We start from the raw sequence: 6677 nt of genomic DNA on the forward strand, positions 1-6677 counted from the left end.
TATCCGAAAAGTAATGAGTAATGTAATGCATTAGTTTTTTATACAGGTAATGAGTAATGGTAATGCATTACAAAATAAAAGTAATTTCCACACCTCTGAGCCTGTGTATCCCAGAGGGATGTGACAGCCAAGCTAGTGATAGTAACACTGCATGGACTGGCTTCATGGTTCTTGTGAGTATATGGTGGCATTGGGTTTTGTAGGAGACATGATTTTACGGTAACATTTACTGATGTTGCAATGCCTCACAATGTTGTTTACAGGCTTCCCAACCTGGTAACAAAGAAAGCAGCCGCGCATCTGAAACAGTGTGTGCTTCCCCTGCACTTCTGTCTCCCAGTGTAAGCAACTTATCAAGCTTATAGTGCTTCAGCGTGCTCAGTTATAACCTGTACACTGTTCGGTAACTGAACAGTATGCGGCAAGACGTTACCTGATCTAAGAGTGCATGTTGTGTGTATGTGCAGGCACACATGCCTTTTACAGTAACATTTATTGATGCCGCACTGCGCCTCACAATATTGTTTACAGGCTTCCCAATATGGTAACGAAGAAAGCAGCCACGCATCTGAAACAGTGCGTGCTTCCCCTGAATTCTCCCAATGGGAATGTTGGGAAATGGGAATGTCTCCCAATGGGACTGTCGACACTTACATTGTAAATTGTCACAAAGTACTCCAAATAACATGTTAATCTACGTCATACATGGTTTCCAGTGAGAAATCAGGTTCAACCCCAATTACTCCTAACCTGATCCGGGAAGGAATAATCTGGTTTACCCTGGAGATGTCATACCATAATGTACAGTGCTCAAACCTTCCAACTAATCTCCTATTACCATGACCTAGCTCCAAGACTGGCACCAGACTGGCACAAGGTTTGTTTCGAGGTGGGCGTCCCTCGGGGAGCGTACGGGGAGCTCGCGAGCTCACTTGGCTGGCGCACGCCCTTAGGCGCCCCTTTCGGATACGGGCGCTTTGTGAAACGAAATTCTCCTCCCCCACGGCTAGCGCTTACATAGGGAGCCCTCAGGGTTGGTTGGGAATACCGCCATTAATTTCCGCCCGATGACGAGAAGGTGATGTTCACAGGGCTTTCCACCACGAAACAGCCGTTCCTGACTTGGACGAAGGTATTTGTCCGCGATGTCCTGTGGCACTTGTTCTACAGTTCCTGATGACTTGTTCCCCAGGTATGCTATAAAATCTTCACTAGTGTCAAGAAGCCGGGAGCTAAACAATGACACATCGGCCGCTTCCATAGTACTGTCCGTTCCAATTGGAGACCTGCATGGGTAATTTGCCGTCGTTATAAAAAAATACTATAGAGGAGTAGCTAAACTACGTACAACAAGTAAAAACACATTTATTTCTATGTCAGCTTACGATACACAGATGAGCTGTCAAGAAACAATAAATTAACATTCACATAGTCTATTTGCTCTTGGGATATTATATGAAATCAAAAATAATTTCATACCACTGGTGGGGACGGTGACGTCATGGATATCGATACACTCAGGAACCATCACATGCACTGAAACGGAAAGGTTTCAAGACATCCCGTTATTCTGAAAAGCAAATTCAGCTGCACGCTCCTCACCTTGATCGACTACATCGACCTTCTCCACAGTCATCAAATCTGGTTCCAGAGTTCCATCGACTGGTGTCAAGGCCGCAGTTAAATCTCTCCCGGACCTACAACCAGACAACAACGTGAGAGTGCTCAGGGTTTATTCTCCCAGTTCCAAGTCCAGGCTCGAACTGCCAGTCTACTCCTCTGTTCTCTTCCTCGTCACCTCGCCACGAGCAGTCCGTCGATGCCACTCCCTCGTCGTCGTTGCTGTTCGCCGGAGCTGACAACATGACACCTCCCTTCTTGCGAGTATGAAACCGTGTCCACGTTTCATGCGTGCTGATGAAGGCTGGCGAATACACATGAGGCGACACGAGACACTGCGGACTTAGAGGTGACATGACCCTGAACCGGTTAGCACCTCAACTGATACGTTCCACGAACGACCAGTATATAATGTAAATTCACCCCCATAAAGTTAAACCCCCAGAAGCAAAAAGCAACGCACAGTTAACGTTAACGCTATACAAAAATCCCGCAACCGTCCCGAGCAGGGAGCACACGTTATTTCCCACAATTAAACCCTCGACCACTGCATATATTTCTCCAACCCTCGGCCAGATCAAGTGCACGACCTAGACAAGAAATCGGCAGCTACATTATCCTTTCCCCAAATGTAGTCCAGCTCTACGCAATACTTTTGCAATGCGAGTGCCCACTGGGTTAACCGCGCACTGGAGGGGGCGGCACGGCGTGAGGTAAGTCGACGGGTTGTGGTCAGTTCTGGCCTTTACCCTGTTCCCGAATACCGACGTGTCCAGCTGCCCGAGCGCCCACACAATTGCGTATGCCTCGCGCTCGATCGTTGCCCACTTAACCTGCGGGGAAGTTAGTTTCTTACTCAGAAACGCTATGGGCTTTTCGGCCCCGCCCTCTTCCTGTGAGAGACAGCCAGCTACCGTCTTCTGAGACGCGTCGGTAGTGAGGATAAAATCAAGGTCTAGCCGGGGTTCGGCCAACTCCGTCACTGCTGCCAGTTTTGACATTATCTCCTCGAATGCCCTATCCAGTTGTTCATTCCAGAGCAATGTGTTGGGAAACTGTTTTTTTTTTGGTTAGGTCTGTCAACGGGCCTACAAGTTCGGCAAAGTGCGGGATATAATTCCTATAGTAATTCAACATTCCCAAAACCCGGCAACTCTGTCTTCGTCGTAGGGGCGCGCAACCGGAGCACCGATTCGATCCTAGCAGGATCCGGTGAGTGGCTACCCGATCCCACCATGTGTCCTGGGTATTTAACCTTGCTCTGTGCGAATCTGCATTCAATTTCGCCTTCAACCCTGCCTTCCGCAGAGCTTTGAATACCACGCGCAAGTGTACTAAGTGTTGTTCCCAAGTTAATAGTGAGTTTTAGTATACCGTTGATAAAGTTGTCGTCTCTATCGGAACCAATCGCACTCGTGCGTGACTCAGAATCTTATCCACTGATTGGTTCCGGTTGATACGGTGAGACGCTAGCCACGTTATCAACGGTCTGCTAAAACTCTCTAATGAGTATACCGCTACGTCATCGATACAGGCGGCGCCAGTAGCCTCTCTGTTCCATTAGAATCTCGTTCAGAACGCGTTGAAAGGTAGCTGCCGCATTACGAAGTCCGAAGGGCGTGACCTTTCGTAAACATATTCCTTCAGCACGGTGGGAGAACACAGAATACATCTGGTCCCCGACGCCGAGCCCCGCTGGCAACCCCTGTACAAAGTACCGATGGCCATGCGGGCCGAGGTGGAGCGTCAGATTGCGCAGTTATTACAGTGGGATTTCATTTTCCGACAGAAAGTATGTACGCGCATCCCATCGTATGCGTGGCGAAGAAGGATGGGTCGGTGCGCATGTGTGTTGACTATAGACAGCTGAACGCGGTAACGCAACAGGATCGGTACCCCATGCAAACTGTCACGGAGTTACTTTATGAGGTAGCAAAGGCATGATTTATAACCGTTCTCGACATGACTCGAGGGTACTGGCAGATTTCCGTCGACCAGGATTCCCAGAAGTTCACCGCTTTCGCGGTTCCTTACGGTCTTTTTACGTGGAGGTAAATCTCTCCCGGACCTACAACCAGGCAACAACGTGAGAGTGTTCAGGGTTTATTCTCCCAGTTCCAAGTCCAGGCTCGAACTGTCAGTCTGTTCCTCCGTTCTCTTCCTCGTCACCTCGCCACGAGCAGTCCGTCGATGCCACTGCCTCGTCGTCGTTGCTGTTCGCCGGAGCTGACAACATGACTGCCACTGTGTAATGACCTACAATAGACAGACATGCCGTCAAGAAATAATTACCCAACATTCATATTAACTCTTCTCTTGCAACGAAGACATTCATTTAAAATTCATTCCGCACCACGGTGGTGACCGTAACATCCTGCATCTCGGTAATCTCACCAACCATAATGTGCTATGCAACGAAATAGTGTTTCATAGTAGCTTCATATTATATTCCAAGCCTAGCTGCACACTCCTCACCTGGATGGGACACTGATGGACCTACTACGCAGACTTCTTCCATAGGAGCAAAATCTAGTACCCGAATTTCATTTGCTCGTGTCGAAGTCACCTTGAGGTGCCCTGTACATAATTATGAATCATGAAAATAAGAACGCGCATAAAGGTACTACCTTGCCGACCTGTGCTAACAAACGTTTTGCCCGGTGCTTCGGTGTGGCTTCTAGGCTACTTTGTAGGAGATTTGCTGCCATCCTTATCTCCACCAGGTATTGTGGGAATAGCATCCCAACGAAGGAGCTGATGCCTATTCTGTTCTAACTGGCTCGGATCAAAGTGGTCCTCAACAGTAGACCCTAAAGTCAGTGGTGTGATGTACCTTCTGCTACAACATTTAAAGTACGGCTAGTGCACAACTTATGGCGTCGCTGCTGTTTGCATGAATTTCATCACGGTGTACAGTCTCCAATGAGAAAAGCAGGGCATGCTTCCACGAACGTTATGGCAGGATTGTCGTATTAAGTAAGATTGCAAGAATGCACGAATAAAATAAAGATGCAAAGAAATTCTCTGTAAAACAACATACATATTATAACTGTTAACACACTAAACTTCTTAGAGAATGAAGAATACATCTTATGCTACCACTTTGTTGAACTCAAGCAACCCACAGCCCAAGCCTGTGTGACACAATGGTAACCAACGCTCCTTGTGCAAGCGATATTGGTCTAAGAGTGTCCATTCAATAACTGTAAGTACAAGTAAGGCGATATTGCTTTCTCGAGAAGTTTGAACGTATTGCAATCTCTCTCAAATCACTCCCGTGATCTCCAGCCACGCGGTTCAACTTTAGCAAGATTGGCAGTGTCAGGTGGAAAATTTATCTCATGGCTGCGAAGGCAGAGCACACATTTCGTTTCAACCATTCATTTCATTCAACGAGGCTGTCCACCAGCTCATTTTTTGGAAGCGCAGGCGCAACAGCGGTGATCCTGACACGACGTCGTGCAAGCGAGTCCGGCGGAATGAACACGCGAGCGAAACGCAATTGCAGTAATATAATTTGAAGCGTAAGTGGTGCACTGTCGATGAAAGTGACTGGTTCATTAAACTTTGTAATAGATATATCTACATTGCAGAGCCCTGTATATTCCGTGACTTGAAAATTCTTCCTCTTGACGATACGCAACCACGGTGCACATCTCTCTTTCCCAAGGGAAATCTGCAGAGCCTGTGCCCCTTGGATGTACTGTTACCACAGTATAGAACTGCACAGCACGGGATTCTTTAGCTCGGTGAACGTGAAGGCGTTCAAAAGGAGCGAAATCACGTTCTAACGGCAGGAACACCAGAATGGCAGTCCCCACGACCTTGCACACAGCACGCTGAAGAACATGACCCCCCCCCCCCCCCCCCCCGCGGCGTATGACCCTGACGGGCGGTGAGTTAAACGGGGAAAAGCGTATCGATACTATAAGCGTGTAGCTTATACAGGGTGTTTCTTTTTAACTGCAGCAAATTTTCATAAAAAGGGGAGTTGCATTAGGACGCTTTTACTTTTGTCATTGGATTACTCGACGGGGCTGTGACTACGAAACCGTAGTTTTTCTCAGTTATTGGACTACAGAGACATTTTAATCAACTTTTTAATTATTGACCTTAGGGAGCACATTACAATTGCGATATTGAAGCCTGATGTCCACATGATGTGCTCGAGGCACTGATGTAGCACAAAAGTATACACAGCCCGCTACGGACCTAAGTATTTGAGTGCTGTCGTCTACTGTAAAGCGCCAACCGCATGAGGCGTTTCTCCAGCGTTTATCGAGCGTCCTGCCGCGGCGTTTGGCGAGCGTCAAGCCAAGGCGTCGTGGAACAATAGGCGCGCGAAGCTCCAGTCGAAGTCCGAGGCGAATAGATAATTAAGGGTTGGGCGACGGAAGAGGCGGGGACGACGCGCGCAAGTGCAGTGTTAGAAAAAAGGTATAAGTAAGGTATAATAATGAGCTCTTATACCTCTTTTATACCTTCTGCTTCAGATGTATACCTTTGGAGGGTATAGAAGAGGTGCAAATGTCCTATTTATACCTCCACCCTTCTCAAGGGCATGAAAGAGGTATAAAGGAGGGCTAACGTACCATATTTATACCCATCACCACGCGTTTATACCCGGTACCAGGAATAAATCACCAGGCTGCTTAGACCTTCTGTTTTTTTATACCTTTTTGGTTTATTATACCTTTACTTCCGCAACGTGCTGTATCACAGCATTATTATTTTTTCTTGAGACGGTATCAGCTAAGTTAAATGGATATTTAATTAAGAAACACAGACATCAGTACAGTACTATCTGCATCCACATGGTTAGTTTATGGTTGCATAATATCTGTATAGCTGATATACATGGAATGATAAAGCTCGATGTCCTCACCCTTAGGGTTGTGTACCAGACGGAGGCTGCTCCACAGTTTGTCAAGTCGCCACCGGTATATCAGTATTTGTTGCTCTGCAAATGTCTATCTCGCGATACAAACTTGATGACTGCGGAGAGCGATCTTGCTCCTTGACGTTTTTCATTAGTTTTTCACTCCATATTTTGTTTC

At 47.2% G+C, this 6677-nt stretch overlaps 1 long non-coding RNA gene across 1 annotated transcript; it reads right to left on the reverse strand.

The window, feature by feature from the left end:
* Positions 1-665: 665 nt before the first annotated feature.
* Positions 666-1797, reverse strand: LOC135383428 (uncharacterized). Its single transcript, XR_010419867.1, has 3 exons — positions 1603-1797; positions 1480-1536; positions 666-1286 (listed from the first exon to the last, which is right to left on the reverse strand). It is a non-coding gene; the product is annotated as an uncharacterized LOC135383428 (long non-coding RNA).
* Positions 1798-6677: the final 4880 nt, after the last annotated feature.

Source organism: Ornithodoros turicata, chromosome 2 (genome assembly GCF_037126465.1).
Source record: "Ornithodoros turicata isolate Travis chromosome 2, ASM3712646v1, whole genome shotgun sequence".
NCBI lineage: Eukaryota > Metazoa > Arthropoda > Arachnida > Ixodida > Argasidae > Ornithodoros > Ornithodoros turicata.